Raw genomic sequence first — 18,771 nt, forward strand, 5'->3', positions numbered from 1 at the left:
TTTGAGTGGAAGGATGAGTGGATGGGTGAATGGATGGATGGATGGATGGGTGGATGGATGGATGGATGGGTTTTGAGTGGAAGGATGAGTGGATGGGTGAATGAATGGATGGATGGATGGGTGGATGGATGGATGGATGGGTTTTGAGTGGGTGGATGGGTGGATGGATGGGTTTTGAGTGGAAGGATGAGTGGATGGGTGAATGGATGGATGGATGGATGGATGGTTGGATGGATGGATGGGTTTTGAGTGGGTGGATGGGTGGATAGATGGATGGATGGATGGGTTTTGAGTGGATGGATGGGTGGATGGATGGATGGGTTTTGAGTGGAAGGATGAGTGGATGGGTGAATGGATGGATGGATGGATGGATGGTTGGATGGATGGATGGGTGTTGAGTGGATGGATTGGTGGATGGATGAATGCGTGGATAGATGGATGGATGGGTGGGTGTTTAAGTGGAAGGATGAATGGATTGCTGGATGAATGGATGGGTGGGCGTTTGAGTGAATGGATGGGTGGATGGATGGGTGGAAAGATGAATGGATGGACAGACAGAGAGAGAAAGGTAGTTTATGAAAACGACAGCTCCCTCTTTGGGTCAGAAAGGGAGAATTACAGCCTGAGCCCTGTGTCATTTGAATCAGGGTGGGCCCTTCCTCCAGTCGCCTGGTGTCCAGAGAAAAACCCAATGCGGATGTGGAGTAGCCCTGGGCAGTGGGACCCGGCCACCTCTTCTGCCGGGTGACCTTCACCAAATACTTGAATCGTCCTGGGTCTCTGTCCCCTGTTTTGTGAACTGGACCGCTCCCTCTCTGTGGCATGTGGTTTCCAGCATCCACTGGGGCAGCCCCAGCCTCTCAGAGGATCCCATCCTGCCTCCCTCCTGCCCCACTGGGCTACCCTGGAAACCCCAGAATGGGCTTGGGTTCCTCTGTCATGGCTGTCTGTGGGAGCCCCGACCCCACAAATGCCTTCCCTCACCCATTCATCCTCTCCTCTCTGCCCAGCCAGCCGCCCCTGCCGGCAGTGGCCGCTCCCCGACACAGGGACCCTTGTTCTGGACTTGCTGAGTAGGCGCCGTCTCCCGAGTGGGAACCCAGACGAGCACAGCTGACTGCAGGACATTTTTTCCAAAAGTCACTCAAATTCTTGGTCTCTGACATCCTGTCTGCAAACACGTTTGTGCATTCCCTCCTCCCCACCGGGCGCGTGCCTTTCTTGCCCTTTCACGGCCAGACTGAGCTGTCTATGCTGCCCACGGGGTGGTTGAAGGCATGTCCCTCTTGAAAGGAGGGGTCGGCGACTTTGGCGTCCCCTGGAAGCCAGGCGATTAGGGCTCAGGGGCCACGACCAGCCGATCGTTGGAGTGGCTGGCGGGGAAGCTGAGCTGAAATGAGGCACTGGGAGACTCGGGGGGCTGGGGTGCCATTTTCCCGCCCCAGTTGATTGCATTTTTCATGTCCCCCTTCTGCAGGAGCGTTTCAATTCTTTTCTCATCCCTGGTGGGCAATGGACTGTGTTTGCTTCTGGCTGATCCCCCGGGTGTCACCCTGTCAGGCACGGAGAAAGCCAGCACGTGGACCAGGAGGCTCAGATTTCTTGGGGAACGTGTGTGTTCTTTTCCCGGGCGGTGCCCACAGTGGGAACCAGCCTAATGAGAGCGGTGGGATCAGTGGGTAGTAAGGATTTCCCTGCAGAGCTGGCTGCAGGAACCGCGTCCTCATTATTGGACCCATCTACTTTCTGCTTTGTTATTTTATGATGCAGCATCGATTGCCTTGACGATAAAAATGTGATAAGACAGAAATTGCAAACTATGGGGTCTTTCTAGTCATGTAGGAAACAGCCTTTCTCCAGGCTGGCTGTGGCAACCCAGGAGACGAGACTCTCCACGTGCCCTTCGACTAGATTGGGTTTCAGAGGAGCGAGATCTATAAAATTAGCAAGAAAAATAAATTCTGTCCGTCTGCGGTCCAAGGTTTTGAGTTCTGGTCTTAGGACAAAAAAATGGGAATAAAAACTGAGCTTTTGCTTTCTACACCCTCAGACGCACAGGACCGGAGTTGTGAGCGACTTGGAAGACCCCAACCCACCATAGGATGCTTATAATTTTTTAAAAAGGCAGAAAGTAAGAATTGTTGATGAGGATGTGGAGAATTTAGAAGCCTTCCACATGGCTGGTGGGCGGGTAAAATGGCGCAGCTGTTGGAGGAAAGGGTTTGGTGGTTCCTCAAATGGTTAAGCATAGAATCACCCAATGATCCAGCAATTCCACTCCTAGGTACGTATACCCAAAGGAATTAAAAACAGATGTTCAAACAAAAGCTTGTGCATGAAGCTTCACAGAAACACTATCCAAAGTAGCCCAAAGTTGGAAGCGACCCCAAAGTCCGTGGACAGAGGAATGGATGAACAGAAGGTGGTCCATCGTATAGTGGAATATTACTCAGCCTTGAAAAGGAGTGAAACACTGACACAACCTACAACTTGGCTGATCCTTCAACACATGATGAGAGAACCAGATACAGAATGTCACATGGCGGGTGATTCCATTTATGTGGACTGTCCGGAAGAGGCAAATCCACAGACGGAAAGTGGATTCGTGGTTGCCAGGAGCTGGGGGAGGAGGATGGAGAGTGACCGCTGATGGGTATGGGGTCTCCTTTGGGGAGATGAGAATGTTCTGGAACCAGATAGAGATGGTGGTTGCACGACATGGTGAATGTGCTCAATGGATCCCGCACTTTAAAATGGTGAATGTCACATTATTTGAATTTCACCAGAGAAAAATCGTAACACGTGGAAATATCCACTTACGAGTCAAGTGCGCGGTGGACCCAACCCTTCCTTAGCTCCAAAAAGTCGTCTTCTTCATAGGCCACAGGCCTGGGAAAGGCTGTCCGCTCACGGGACATTCAACTCCGACTGTCCTGCGGCTGCCGGCCCCATCACCCCCACTGTCTCCATCCTGTCCACCTCGCGCCTCAGTCCCCGCAGCCCCAGAACCAGCTATGGGTTCTTTCTGCTCCCTCTTCCCTAAAAGCATCTCCAGGGGATTGTTCTGGACCAAAAGCTCCTAGACACTTCTCCCACACGTCACCTTCCAGAACCTTCTAGAAACTTCTGGAAGAGGATGTCTCCAACCCTCCTCTTGAACGTAGCCCCATGGCTCCCCGCTACCGCTCTCCGTTCCCTTCTCTGTGTCATATCCCCCCGTTCCGGTTCCCTCTGAGAGCGTTTTCTTTACCGTGAGCCTGTCACCTAGGGCTTCTCGGTGGCCTTCAAAGACCCCTTGGCCAAGAAGACCCTGTGCTTCTGGAAACATCTGTGCATGGGGCTGAGTGGCTGCAACGGCCTTCCTTCAGGGCCGCCCACAGGTCACAGTGCTGGGAACTGAGAGCTGAGCGCAGGTCCGGCTGAATCCAGCTCTCACACTCTTCCTGCTTCTCCAAATGGGGCCAAATGCAAGGGTCCCAAAGTCCTTGATGTTGACTCTCTTGCCTGATGACGCGTCGTCACGCAGATAAAAGAACATGCACGGAGTAGGTTTGCAAATGCCGCTCCCGATCATTTTTGGCGTAGAACGATCTACAGATAATTTCTTCCACGAGCCTTTTCCAGGAGTTGTGATGCTGATGCAACGGGAGAACCCAGGTTCCAGATGAGCTGTAAGAGCGATGCACGTCCAGGTCTGCGCGTGGGAGGGGTGTAAAGTCACAGAGGCACGTTCCTCACTCGGCTCCCAATCGATCATGCGCTTGCTTTACGTGGAAGGTACAGCAAATCGCTCACTCTCTGATAGACACCTTCGTCCAATGTTGTGTCAATGCAAATAATCAATAACCAATCTATAGATAAGAAAGATGGAGGGATATCTAAGGAGCTAATGTCACGGCTAGCCCAGAAGCGCTCTCTTCCACGGGGAGGAAAGCGCTCCGAAAAAGCGTGGTTTACTGCATGCTTATAAAACCATTTCGGAACAAAGAACATACATCAAGCGCGACGGGAACACAATTTTTTTTTTTTTTTTCCCCGAAGTCAGAAGAAGATGTTCTGCCAGAGTTTAGCACGTACACAGCAGGTCGACTTGACCTTGGTTCTCGAGGAAGAAAAGCTTATCTTCCAAGAAATGCTGGTATCGGTGTCAGAGGAAGGGAGGTATGCATCCTATCCTTCCAGAGGGCATCCCGGGCTTTGGGGAAACGTTTGAAGCAGGTGTACAAGGCATGTTCGGGGCTTGCTGTGGGCAAAATAAGTCTTAGATCGAATCAGATTGAAACCACAAAGACTTCCCCCCATAGCTCAGTCTATGAAACATCGTCTTATTCTTATTATTTTCACCAGATGGATCCCGTCGAACCCAACGTCCCCAAACATAAGGTCTGTGCTCGACGAGGGACTGATTCAAAAGGAAGCGCAAGGGCGCGCTTGAGCGTGCAATTTCGTGTCAATCATTTCTGCCATTCGCGCGGGATTTCCACGGTGCTTCAGGAAGAGCGGGACGAATAGCCTTTCCCTTCCATTCCGCGGTACTGGGGGTCTTGTCGGTCGCGCTGCCGTGCGTGGAGACCCCGTCTACTTTACGTCCATTTACGTGTCTACTTCCGCCTACTTCTGAATGTGACATTTCCTTGGGGACGCGGGCCACAAACCACAGCAGAGCTAACATCCCCTGTGGTTTTGTCACCACTCGTGACCACAGATATTTCGTTATTTTTCTAGCGCCGTACCAGAGGAGCAGATATCTTCAACTATCCTTTATGCTCAACATCAGTTCAAAGGCACTGTGGTCGTTAGACTTGGTGCTGGGCCCTTTAATTTAATATCTAAATGCATTACAGTGTTGTTTCTGTTGGTTGTGTGGTCGAGTGGATTCTGACCCCCAGTGCCCGTGTGGACAGCAGAGGAGAGCCACGCTCAGTCTTTCTGTGCCATCGTCTCCCCCTCCGGCTCTATCAGATGATGCTCTGCTGCTATTTACAGGGTTTTCACGGCCAACGTTTTCGGAAGCGGGTGGGCAGCTCCTTCTTCCCTGTCTGTCTTGGTCTGGAAGCTGTGCTGACAGCTGTCCATCATGCGGGACCCTGCTGGCATTGGAAATCCCGGTGGCACAGCTTTCAGCATCACAGCCGCATGCAGCCGGCGCAGTATGACGACCAGCAGATGGGCGGTGTGGTTCCCTGCCCGGGAGATGAACCTGGGTCCCAGGGAGAGCGCTGCATCTTCACCGCTAGGCCCCTCAGGGCTGGCCACAATTGTGTTTATGTGGCAACAACAACAAAAAAAGCAATGATTTAGCAATTGCCCAGGTGAACAGGACCACGTCTGATAGTCGGAACAGATCATTCAGGATTTTTAAAAGTCGCCTATATATCTGGATTTTATACACGGGAGTTAATCTGGTGGGATTTGCTACATGATTTTGTGGGGAACTCTTGACTGTAGGATTGTTTGTAAAATACCAAATGTGTTTCTGGCAATAGACGGATCTTACGTTGGGGCTGAACTGTATGGTCTCGGCAGTAATTAATGTCAGTTAGCCCGGGCGTGTGTGAAAATGTGCAATTCTTTTCTATATTCACCTAAAATGGAAGGGACGTGGAAAGACTGGGTTCTTCTCTTGTCCTTTCTATACCTCTGCTTTATTATTACGTCAGCTTCTAAGAGACCCGAGTTCCAAGTCAAGCTGGGACCATCGTGGCCGGACCCAATGGGGGACCAGTGTCCATCACTGTGGACTTCAGAGGTGGAGGGTCGAGCTCAGCTTGGCCCACAGATGGAGGCTGGGAGGCCCTCGTTTTGCAAGGGCGCCGTTAAGACTTCCCGTCTCCCCAAGAGCGTAGAGTTTTGCGGCCGTCATTCTACCCGTGCGTGAATTTTAGCCGACGCCATGGGGGTGGGAAAGCTTTGCAAGATGCAGGGGTCTTACCTCCTCGGTCAGAGATGGCGCCCCGGACACCTGTGCAAAATCAGAGTCTGGTCACCAAAGGGTGGGAGGATGGGGGGGCAACCAAAGGCGTCTGCTACAGACGTTTGCAATCAATTCCCTTGCCTGTCAGTTGTGGTCATGGTGCAGCACCCAAGAGGGGAAGAAGATTCTGGAAAAAGGCAAGCTTTGATGTGAGAGCAGGGGTCGGGGAGTGGACCCACCCCCCCAGAGGAAGACTCGGAAAAGGCTCAGGCAGCTGCTTTTGGCTACTCCTCTGAAGGGCCTGGCTTCGAGGGACGGCCTCACCCACCCAACCACCCACTGGACAAATAGCTACCGAGCAAATCAGTCTTCAGAGAAGAGGGCCAGAGCTGCGGAGATGGGAGAGGAAGCGCTGGCAGGGGCCGCAGAGGAGACAAATCCTCATGAGTGCCGTCAGTGGGTGTCACCCAAGGGATGACAGCTCATCAACTGCTTCGTAGATTCATCTGGGAGGTAACACCTGAGCCCCCTCCCGCCCCCGACCTGAGCCAATTGACAAAGTTTGGCCCTGAGGGAGCTCACGGCCTTGCCGCAAGTCAACCGTAGGTGCAGCCGGATGGCGTGGGACGTCTGCCCAGGCGGAGTCTGCACCCAGGCCGGCTGAGGTGTTGCACGGCCAGCAGTCCCACGGGCAACCTCGCCACGGTCAACATCCAGGTCGTCCACACCCGAGACCCCCTGGGCCCCCACGGCTTGCAGAGGGGGCTGCTAATCTGGAGTTTCTGGTGATGATCAAGACAATCAGACACGGTGACCTTCTTTCTTTCCATTTGCCGTTCTGTCTTGACGTGAACACAGCCACGCGTAGGCCGCCAACGGGAAGGAGACCATCGGGAAGGGTTCACTCGAAAATGGGAAAGATGAGGCCGGCTGGAGCCGTGGTCTGCTGCTCCAGGTAGGGAATTCTGCCGTCATTAACCTTCCAACTCGTCCTCCCAACCTCCCTGCTCCTGACCAGCTTCAGACACTCATCGCCTGGGCTCCCCGGCTCCGTCTTCCCAACCTTGCTACCCCCAAGGTGGGGTCCATGGACCAGCAGCCTCCGCATCCCCTGGCTTTTCATTGGAGATGCTCACGCTCCAGGATGATGCCCCCGAGGTAACAAATCAGGGTCTGCGTTTGAGCAAAGTCTCTTGATGATTCCTGAAATCATCGAAGGTTGGGCACGTTGAGATTCATCCTGGACACCCATTCCACCTCCTACCGCCATGAGCCCCTTTCCCCCGAATAAAAGAATAAAGTGAAATACCGGCTTGGGGACGTCTCCATGAGGGGCTACTCCAGGGACCCTCAGCACATTAGGGTTGACCCGTATTTCTGATGATACTCAGCTGGGCTTGAAAAATGGGGTGTTTTGACTATTTGGGGATGTTCTGTATCCAAAACCATCCGAACAGTCTAGGCTAACACAGTGACTCTTTTCAACGGAGCTACAATATGGGGCCAGACGACCCAATTTTTCCAGAGTCACTGGACAAAATCCATGGATAAAACTTGTCCTTTTTTTTTTTTTTTTAATTTTTTTTCAGATTCTGCATTCTTTCTTCCGTTACATAGTTAGGATCCTCCTAATGAACAATTTTATGACATCTGTGTTCAAATTCAGTCCAGGTTCCTATTTTATAAGATATTCGAGATTTTCTATGTCGTATAAATAACGAGTGTATTTTAATTCACAGTTAAGACACGTAGATGGATGTTTTCAAAATGCACAAGGGTAAGTGGGGTTTTGGAATTCGTTTGGAGGTAGATGGGCAAGCATTTCTGAAGGGCTCGGATCTACTCCAGGTTTTGAGGTTTGGAAAAAGCCGTGCAGGGGGACCGGAGTCTTAGCTGGAGGCCACGTGTGAGCAGCAGGTGGGCCCCGTGCATGGGTGTGCACACGTGTGTGTGTGTGTGTGTGCATGGAAGGAGTGAGCTTGATGTGGGAGTCTAGGCACAGAGAGCAGGAGGAGGGGGAAAGACGCAGAAGACGGAGATAGGAAGGAAAGAGAGGAGAGAGAGAGACAAATTGAGAGAGGGAGAGAGAGACGGGTGAAGGGGACATTTGTCCAGATGTGAGAGGGAAGGAAGGCTTTCCTTCTTGGCCTCATGAGAATTACGTGACTTGGGATCTCCGTAGGGGATCTGGCCCAGGTGGAGGTGCCCTGTGAGTACCATATGTGCAATGGAGGCTCCCAGTGGGTACCATAGGAGTGATGGAGGCACCCAGTAGGTACCATATGTGTGATGAAGGCACCAATAGGTGTCATATGGGTGATGGAGATGCCCACTGGGTACCATATGTGTGATGGAGGTGCCCAATGGGTACCATAGGAGTGATGGAGGCACCCAGTGGGTACCATATGTGTGATGGAGGCACCCAGTGGGTACCATATGTGTGATGGAGGCACCCAGTGGGTACCATATGTGTGATGGAGGCACCCAGTGGGTACCATATGAGTGATGGAGGCACCCAGTGGGTACCATATGTGTGATGGAGACGCCCAGTGGGTACCATATGAGTGATGGAGGCACCCAGTGGGTACCATATGTGTGATGGAGGCGCCCAATGGGTACCATATGAGTGATGGAGGCGCCCAGTGGGTACCATATGAGTGATGGAGGCACCCAGTGGGTACCATATGTGTGATGGAGGCGCCCAGTGGGTACCATATGAGTGATGGAGGCACCCAGTGGGTACCATATGTGTGATGGAGGCACCCAGTGGGTACCATATGTGTGATGGAGGCGCCCAGTGGGTACCATATGAGTGATGGAGGCACCAATAGGTGTCATATGAGTGATGGAGATGCCCAGTGGGTACCATATGTGTGATGGAGGCACCAATAGGTGTCATATGGGTGATGGAGGCGCCCAGTGGGTACCATATGTGTGATGGAGGCGCCCGCTGGATACCATGTGTGATGGCGGCCACGCTCGTGTCCACCGGACAGAGCCATCCTGGCCCCCTTGCCCCTGGAGTCATATGGAGGGTCAAGAAGGAGAAGAATAAAGGCATATTCTCTTCCTGCATCTTGAAAAAAGCGTCAGGCACACAATCTCTTCTGTGCAGAGGAGAAAAAGCACCGAAATTACCGGCGAGGTGTTTGTTGATGTCTCAGTGTCCACGTTTCTGGACCGTACCTGACCTTCTTTAGATTGGAGACATGCACGCGTGAAGACCCCGGAGTCTTCAGATGGGGAGCACGTCTTACCCATGTGAGGAACGTGCGACTTTCGTGTTGTGGAAAACAGTGGGCGGAGAGGTCAAGACGGCACGAAGGCCAAAGAAAGACGGAATTGCCCCACCCTGGAGGCCGGCTCCCCGCTGGACTCGCACGCTGATTTCCTTTCTCTGGTTACGCTCCTGTCTGCTTCCATGTTCCCGCTTTCAAAAATATCCAGCGCCGTGGCAAATCGCTCTCAGAATATAAATTTGCTGCCCGCTCTAAAACTTTTCGGTTCCTCGCTGTTTATAAAAGCCTCGAACGGAGCAGTCAGTCCTGCACCTCGTTCTTTGCGGCGAGAGAAGCCGTTTCAGAGAAGGGCAGCCCGTCTCCATGGCGACGCTGCAAGAAAACAACAGAAGGGAGGCCAGCGGAAAACCCGTGAGCTGAGCCATCAAAGCCCGGGGACATCCTGGGGACGCTTTCTGGGCGGGGGGGGGGGGGGGGGGGGGGTGTTTCTCCTGCTTCTTTTGTAAATTCACCGCCTGCCTTGTTTGTTTTCCAGCCGGTCGGTCGGTCAGTCGGTCGTCAAGCCAACCAACCTCGCCGAAGCACCGGTGTTGGTTCCGAGCCTCAGAGAAAGCCGTTCGCCCTAAATACTAAGAAATACGTAATTTTTAACACCCAGTTCGGAGGGAAAGAGGAAGCCGAGAAACGTTGACTGGTTTTATGACTTGAAGGTGGACTTTTGTGTTTTCAGAATGGCGTCGGTGGGCTGTGTTCTTGGGACTTCTAAGGGGCAAGAGGGGAAAAGGGGATTTGAAATGGGGGAGGGCGGGCGATGCTCCCTGTGTGGGAGCTGCCCCCCTGGGCGACGGAAACGGGCCTCAGTTAGCGTGGCATGAAGATCTGTCCCCACGGGGGGCTGACTGACAAGGGCTGCTTACATCCCCCCCCCAAAATCAGAGTCCCCCACCAAAATCAGAGTCCCCCCACCAAAATCAGAGTCCCCCCACCAAAATCAGAGTCCCCGCCCCCCAAAATCAGAGTCCCCCCACCAAAATCAGAGTCCCCGCCCCCCAAAATCAGATTCCCCCCGAAAATCAGAGTCCCCGCTCCCCAAAATCAGAGTCCCCCCAAAATCAGAGTCCCCGCCCCCCAAAATCAGAGTCCCCCCAAAATCAGAGTCCCCCACCAAAATCAGAGTCCCCCCAAAATCAGAGTCCCCGCCCCCCAAAATCAGAGTCCCCCCAAAATCAGAGTCCCCGCCCCCCAAAATCAGAGTCCCCCCAAAATCAGAGTCCCCGCCCCCAAAATCAGAGTCCCCCCCAAAATCAGAGTCCCCGCCCCCCAAAATCAGAGTCCCCCCAAAATCAGAGTCCCCCACCAAAATCAGAGTCCCCCCAAAATCAGAGTCCCCGCCCCCCAAAATCAGAGTCCCCCCCAAAATCAGAGTCCCCGCCCCCCAAAATCAGAGTTCTCTGAGCGAGGAGGGGAGGAGGCGTCTGGGGTCAGGTTCCCAGAAGCAGACTCTGAGGTTTGGCCGACTGGGAGTTCAGGATTGGCCTCCGAAAGCTCTGGGGGTCGAGTCCGCCCCGGGAGCCCATTCGGACCCGCTGACCACAGAACCTACAGTCAGCCAGCGGCTAAGGGCCGTCTGGGAGCAGGTCCCAAGCTCTCGGGCACCTCCAGCCGGCCGTCCAGGTGGACGCAGAGGTTCCAGGAATGCCAGCCTCTGGAGGGGTCATAGGTCAAGCCGGCACAGCACCGAGAAGCCGGGAAGATGGGAGCTCAGAAGGGGGATGAGGATGCGTGGGGAGCTGGACGCGCCGCAGAGGGTGACGGCTGGTGGAACAGATCCCACAGGCGGAAGGACTCGGGCCCGCGAGCCTGTCCCCGACTTCAGACGCCCGTCGCACGTCCCCTATGCAGCATGGGCATTTCCAGGCATACACGGTGGAGCATGGGTGACGGCGCCCCATCTGCCGCCTCTCTCCCGTCCCCGAGGCCACGGGTGGGGCTGCAATTTCCAACCCTCTAATCGCAGGGTTTGGTTCCCCTGGAGACCAGCCCCCAGGCCGAGGTCCAAACAAACACAGCTTTCTGGCTCCCTCACTTAGCAAACTCCAAGGCTTTCAGGGGATCCGATAAAAGGCTTTCGACTTCTCTGAGCGTCTGTTTTTTTTTTTTTTTTTTTCCATTGAAAAGACTCCCTATAATGCCGCCCACAGATCTCATCGAGCGAGATGACAAGATGTGCTCCTGCAGGTCCTGGACAGAACTATTCCTCTCCTTTTCCGGGTCTTTCTGGCTGGGCCGAGCGTTAAATTGACGGGAGACAGAATCACAGGAGGAAATCAAGTTTAATCACGTGTACGCACGGGAGAAACCCGGGAAATCTGAGGACGTCGCCAACATGGCGGAAGCCACCACCTTGAATAATCATCTTCAGCTAAAGACAGAGGAGGATGTTGTGGGGCAGGGGGTGGTTTGGGACTTCAAAGGGGAGAAAGGCAATTTACGGGGAGATGGAAAAGCAAATGTTGACCGTGTCTCGTAAAGACTGTGAGTGACGGGGCGGACTTTGACTAAATGGCCCCTGTTTGGTTCCTCCTTATCTGCCGCACCTGGTTTATATGATCCTAGAGTTATCTATGGTATTAGCTCCTTCCTGGGACGGGCCTTGTGTATCTTCAATTCGTTTAGGCAGTTAGGGGAAAGGTCAAAGATTTTTTTTTTTTTCCCCCAAGTCTTTTGTTCTTAAAAATCACCAAGCCAAAGAGACGCATTTTGGGGTGGCCCGTTCTGATCCCCCGCACAGGCCTAGGCAGGGGGGAAAATGAACAGGCGCGTCTGTGTGCCGCTCAGACTTTCCTTATGGACTCCGGACTTTGAATTGCGTATGATATTCCTGTCACGTCATGAAATGTTCTTTGCATTTGGTTTTCCACTGTTTAAAAAGGTGGGAAACCACTTTGCATAGCTCATGGGCTGTGCAAAAATAGTCAGTGGGCCGGGTGTCGGTGGCTGGCCCTCATCTGCTGACCCCGGGCGCAGCTTACCGTTGATTGCAGAGACCTCTAACGTGTCACTGATGGATGCCTCCGCTCACTCAGAGGTCTTATTTTCGGTGCCTGGGGGGCTGTCCCTAATCGGAGCCCGCAAGATACAGAAAGAAGGTGACATCGATGAGGATAAAAAATTCATCCATGGAATGGTAGAGAAGGAAAAAAATGTCTTCCTCTGCCCATCTTAGGTTCTCCAGCTGCGGCCCGTTGAGTGAGGCTGGCCAGAGACGGATCAACAAGAGGAGAGCAACCAGGCGTCTAGGAACACGTGCATCGTGCATGTAACACGCGGGCGGTCCCAGCGATGAGAACCCAAAGAGGTGGTTCGAACTTGGGTTTAAATGACAACAAAGGAAAGGGGTTTGGGGCTTCTGGGCGCGGGAGGCGAGTTACGGGAAGGCGACCAGGAAAGGATGGTGGACGAGCGTAATTAGTAGGGTTTGTGACGCCGACTCCGGCCCCTGCGTTCTCCATGGACAAGAGTTGTGAAGAGGCCGCTCTTTCCAGGTGTCTCGACAGATGGACATTTCCCCTCCGGAAAAGTGAATTTCCTGTACAGAAAGGACACGTCTGCCCCGTCCTTGGAGCGTTTCCTGCATCTGCTGGTTCTCAGTGGCCGTTCGCTGAAAATAATCCGTAGACAGAAGAGGCCTATGCCAGGGTGGCTTGTTCCGGTCCCTTCAGTGGGACCAAAGCATGTCGGACACAATCCGAAGGTGTCGCCCTGTCTCAGGCGATGGGGAGCAAAGGTCAGCCAAGGGGTCAGGGGGTCAGAGGTGAGCGTATTAGGACAGAAGAGAGAGAGCTGGGGATGCAGAATGAAGAAGGGAGACAGAGACAGGGGAATGGGGAGGGGGAAGAGGTGGACACGTGCAGGGTTATGAGTGGCATGCTGCACCCTTCACGGACAACCATGCAGATCCCGTGTTTCGGAACGCTCGGCTTGTCAGTAGGGGATCCAATGCGTTGAAACCCATGGTGGCCAACCTTTACTGAGTTCAGGAACCACCCGCGGAGCTTGTTCAAAGGCAGACCCTGATGGCTGTCCTCTGGGAGGTGGGGCCGGGGATTCGGCATCTCCAGTGAGCAGCCAGGGGATGCAGATGCTGCCGGTCCATGGGGACCCCGCCTCGGGTAGCAAGGTTGGGAAGACGGAGCCCAGGACCCCAGGTGATGAGGGTCTCAGCCCGGTCAGGAACAGGGAGGGGGGAGGGGGTGTGAAAATGTTAACGATGGCAGAGTTACCTGCCTGGAGTAGTCAGCGATGGCTTCTGCCATCCTCATTTTCCTGTTTAATAAACAAAATCTGAAATCCACCCCCCCCCCCCCCGCCACCTCCTTGAATTTGCAAGAATTTGCTCTCAGGGAGCGTAACGGATGTGTGCCATTCTCCTTGCATTATATCCGTTACAAAGACGGATACAAAGTATGAAGGATGCACGATTTTTATGCAATTACCGAGTGCAAGTTGTCTTCCAGATGCCGAATGACTCATCCTGGCTTGACTGCGTGTGTTTTTTTGATCTAATCTGCGGTTAGAAAACAAAGACGTATATGGGCGTGGTTTTCATTTCCACTGAGTGGAAGTCCCCTTTGCTTATATGAATTTTTAAAGTCGTCGACTGGTTGAAACAGATTGGCCTGTCCCAGGAGACCCGAGGAGCCTCCCATTTGAACTGAAATAGTGAAAAAGAGATTGTGCGGCCTGGTCATGAGTGGGAGTTTGGCTCCATGATGCTTTTACAAATCCGGATGACTTTAGGGCCATCAGGAAGACGTTCATTGAGTACTCCAGGCAAGGTCACTCTGCCATCGGCTTCCAACTTCTTGAGGTTGTCGGGGGAATTCACTTCCTTGCGGGTGCAGGACCGAGGGTGGAACTAGCCCTCAGCTCCTGGGGGTCACCCGTTATTCTGTGTCGTGTGGGTTCCTGCAACACGGCCTCTTGCCTCACGGGAGCTGCCTCGTCCTCGTCCAAGCCAGCGACCCAGAGGGAGAGGAAGACCGGAGGGCGTCTGCTGACCAAACTGAGTCCTACGTAGTGAGGTCACGGAGGCGACACCCCCACCACCTTTGCCCTAAGCTGTCGGTGAGAAGCAAATCTCAGCTCCTGCCCACCTCCCGGACGAGGGGATCCTATAAGACTCTGAACGCTTCTGATGCTTGTGCCCCGCACCAGAACGTTTGCGCGATTCTTCGAGGGTCCAAGCTTCTTTGAACAAATTCCTTGTCCTTTTGCACAACGATTCAGAAGGCTATTCCGTCGCCTGCCACTCGGAAACTTGATTGACAGACGGCAGACCCACCGTGCAGCAGAAGGACCCAGAACGAGCGTGCCGTGCCTTCCTCGTTCCTGCCCCTGACTCTCGCGTGTCTCCCCACCCGCCCGCACCGAAGGCACCGTGATGGGAAGGGAAATAGGTGGGTGCAGAGACGTTATCACTAAGAGCAGAGACTCACAGTTGCTTTCGGGGAAAGACGGTTAGAAGGCGTCTGATCCTCCTCGGACGGGTCTCCCGCGGCTTCCACAACGACGTCCCATAGACTGCGGGTCTTAAGGCAACAGCAGTGGATTTGCTCAAGCTTCTAGAGACCGGAAGTCTGAAACCAGGGGGTCAGCAGGGCTGATTCCTTCTGGAGAGTCTTGGGGAGCGTCCGTTCCAGGCCGCAGCCCCGACTTTATTCACGTGACCTCAGAGGCCGCCCACGGCGTCTTGGAAAACCTCCTGCCCATCGTCTTCCACCCCCGTCACCTTCTCTAGCCATCGTCCTCCGTATCCGTCAAGGTTCTCCGGAGAATCAGAGCCCATAGGATACCTAGAGATAGGTGCAAGAGGAGGTGTATTCTAGGGATTGCCTCATGGGGTGATGGAGGCTGCGAAGTGCCACCCATCGAGCTGGAGACCCAGGAGAGCGGGTGGCGGACTCGGTCCAAGACCAAAGATGGGAGAACCGGGAGCTGCGAAGGCCGAGGGCAGAAGACGGACGTCTCGGCTCAAACAGAGAGCGACTTCCTCCTTCCTCCACCTTTCTTTTTCTACTCCAGCGCTCAGTGGGTGGCATGGGGCCCATCCACGCTGGGGAGGGCCAGCGGCTTGACTCAGCCCACGGATTCACCATCAGGGGACCACTATGTCCCGTCCCCCCCCCCCGTCCCCCCAGATTCACAGGCAGCCCAGGCCCAGCCAAGCCGTCATCCGGGTCTCTCGTCACTGAGGTTTGGCCTCATTCTTTTGGCCTCCGGCTCTCTCGAAAAGTCAGTCAACAACCTTCCATTCCCAAAGTGGCCTGGGATATAAAATTAAAGGCACATGAACACGCTCGCCGGCCTTTGTTTTTTTTTTTCAGTTCGTTCCACTAACAATGAAATCTTTCTTCCTCGTCATCATTTCCACTCAGTGGCATCGAAACAGGAAAAAATTACGGTTCGAGCTGCAAAAAAAGTTTCCTTTGACTTTTGGCTACGATAATGTTCTCCCTAGGCTTTTTTTTTTTTTTTCTTTTCGTTTTTTTTTTTTTTTTCCCTTGCCCTCTCTGCACTCTGTTTACATTAGGAAAATCCAGTATTTCAGAAATAATTAAAGAATGTTGCAAACACTCTTGTTTACATTGTTTTTAAAAAATCTCAATTTTGTAACAGAAACCGGCACCAATGATTCCTACCAAAGGAAATGCTGACTCTGAGAAATAAAGTTGCAAATTTTTACGTCTAATTCCAGTCCTGTTTAAAATTGAACACACAGCCGCTGAAACCACATGGGAAGAAAATACTCCCCCGCGAATTGATTTTACACTTTGTTTCCACTCTTCTTGAGGATAACTTGAAACAATCTTCCCCGCCCCGCTGGAATCGTGTTTAATTTATTCATGCCCTTGCTCTTACTCTATTCATTCCACAAGGCACTTGAGAAGCCTTTCAAAAAATAAAGGTTTTAGTCGGGCTTTCAAAAAAAAAATGGCCACGTTCTATGAGTCCGCACAAGAAAAGAATGCTTTTTTTAGAGTGATCCATTTGCAAGAGTTGAATTTTTCTGGTCCGACGATGCTTAGTAAAATCTCAGGTGAGGGCTTTGCATTACTGTCCTACAACTTTCAAGGCTGACCAGTCCCAGCCACCACTGACTCGGCGTGTTTAATTTTGGGGCTGAATCTGTGTCCTGGGTGCCCGGATCCTTTCTCCAACGTTCAGTCCTGGGAGTCAACTGTTAGGGATCGTGTCAGAAGCCTCCCAGAGTCTGCTGGCCTCTGGGCAGTGTTGGCTGACCTTGGGGAGCAAGTGAGGCCGGGCAACATGCCCTGTTGTGGGTTGAAGAGCATGCTTCCAATATTCCTGTCCACCAGAACCTCAGAACGGGACCTTATTTGGAAAAAGGTCTTTGCAGATGTAATTGGTGAAGGATCTCAAGAGGAGCTCATCCTGGAGGAGGCGGCCCTGAATCAAGGATGGAGAGGAGGGCTTCCTGGAGGAGGCGGCCCTGAATCAAGGATGGAGAGGAGGGCTTCCTGGAGGAGGCGGCCCTGAATCAAGGATGGAGAGGAGGGCTTCCTGGAGGAGGTGGCCCTGAATCAAGGATGGAGAGGAGGGCTTCCTGGAGGAGGCGGCCCTGAATCAAGGATGCACAGGAGGGCTTCCTGGAGGAGGCGGCCCTGAATCAAGGATGGAGAGGAGGGCTTCCTGGAGGAGGCGGCCCTGAATCAAGGATGGAGAGGAGGGCTTCCTGGAGGAGGCGGCCCTGAATCAAGGATGGAGAGGAGGGCTTCCTGGAGGAGGCGGCCCTGAATCAAGGATGGAGAGGAGGGCTTCCTGGAGGAGGCGGCCCTGAATCAAGGATGGAGAGGAGGGCTTCCTGGAGGAGGCGGCCCTGAATCAAGGATGGAGAGGAGGGCTTCCTGGAGGAGGCGGCCCTGAATCAAGGATGGAGAGGAGGGCTTCCTGGAGGAGGCGGCCCTGAATCAAGGATGGAGAGGAGGGCTTCCTGGAGGAGGCGGCCCTGAATCCAGGGACAGCGTCCTTCTCAGAGACAGAAGAGGAGACGCAGACGCAGAGGAGCAGCCCCGTGAGGACGGAGGCAGAGACGGGAGGGAGGCGGCCACCAGCCCAGGGACCCTGGAGCCCCGGACGCTGGAAGAGGCAGGAGGGACCCTCCCCTGGAGCCTCCGGAGGGAGCACGGCCAAGCGACCTTTGACCTCAGACTCTGGGCTCCAGGATGGGAGAGGATGAATCCGTGTAGTTCTAAGCAGCTCAGCTTGAAATGGTTTGTTACGGCGGCCACAGGCAGTCCATGCATACCCCTTGCTCCCTTCCTGGGGTCCTCAGGCTGCTGACACCCTTCCTACAAGCAGCCACCGCTCCTGACTTGAGCACAGGCCTCTGCGGCCGCTCCAGCTCAGCTCTCTACACCTCCAGGGACCAGCCCAGGGGTTCCCATCCCTGGTTCCCCGTCCTTGGACGGCGTCTCTTAGGTCTGCTTACCTCGGGGGCTCTTTGCTGTGCTCCCTTCATCTCTTGTGCCCGCTTGGATGATGCCTGACACACTCACACGCTCCCTGCCACCTGGGCCGGCCCCTCCTCCTTTCCAGGGACTTTCCTCTTTAATGCCTTTCTTCATATGTTCCCGGGTTTGGGGTGGTGTCGACGGGGCCGATCGGATGCTTTTGATGCTTTCACAACCACCCTGAGTTTGTGACTCTACAAACAAACCAGGCCTAGTGGCGAGAAGCGATTCGAAACAATGTACGCCCTTCTGCTGGCTCAAGCATTCCTGGAAATAGGGCACAGGGGTCCCACCCTACGTGGTTTGGAGCAAGAAGAAGACCCTTTGGCGTGAATCTGAAAGCGCTCATTAATCCGGCAAGCTGGAGGCTTCGGGACTGTGAACATAGCAGACGTCGGTCGAGAATTTCTCCCAGAGTTTCGCGTAGAGCTGGCATTCCATGACTATTTCTGGGTTGGCCGATAAATGGTAAACCCTCTGCAATGCTTTGCGCACGCGGGAGAGGAGGGGAATGTGTTGACTTCAAGTCGAGCAAATGGGTGACATTTTCAGTTGCATAAATTCTGTAGTGACGGGAATGTAGGAATGTCGACGTTCTGGATTGGATGTTGTCCCGCAGCCGTCAGGGAAATTGTTCCCATGAGGAGAAGCCGGGCTAAAGGTCAAAGGGGCTCTGGGCTCTGATCCTGTGTCCTGGCAACTTTCTGCGAGGCCATAATTATTTCAAAATGCAACGTTCCTTTTCAAAAATCGCAATTTGTAAAGTCATACTGAAAACGGTTACATTTCAAAAATCTGAATTCCCTTTGGAATCTTGAAATGACGCAGCTGTCACCCCAAAGGGTGTCAACCTGCTCATCTCTGAAGCGGGAGGAGCGTGGTTCTCCGTGCAGGAGGGGCAATTTTATCGTGTTGAGTTTGGAACTTCCTGGCCCCTTTGGAATCAGGGTTAATCGTCTACTAGAATCTGTAAGGAGAATAAAGTGAGGAACGTGTAAGCGCACACGCCAGAACTGTCGTTTATTTGCATCCAGATCGAAAGAACAGGCACCTAAGAACGTCCAGGTGTCAGTATCTGACCCCA

The 18,771-nt window shown here is 53.4% G+C and overlaps 1 long non-coding RNA gene across 1 annotated transcript; it reads left to right on the forward strand.

The window, feature by feature from the left end:
- Positions 1–21: 21 nt before the first annotated feature.
- On the forward strand, positions 22–9,862 carry LOC139080853 (uncharacterized). Its single transcript, XR_011535677.1, has 2 exons — positions 22–9,564; positions 9,689–9,862. It is a non-coding gene; the product is annotated as an uncharacterized lncRNA (long non-coding RNA).
- The last annotated feature ends 8,909 nt before the right edge of the window (positions 9,863–18,771 follow it).

Source organism: Equus przewalskii, chromosome X (genome assembly GCF_037783145.1).
Source record: "Equus przewalskii isolate Varuska chromosome X, EquPr2, whole genome shotgun sequence".
Lineage (NCBI taxonomy): Eukaryota > Metazoa > Chordata > Mammalia > Perissodactyla > Equidae > Equus > Equus przewalskii.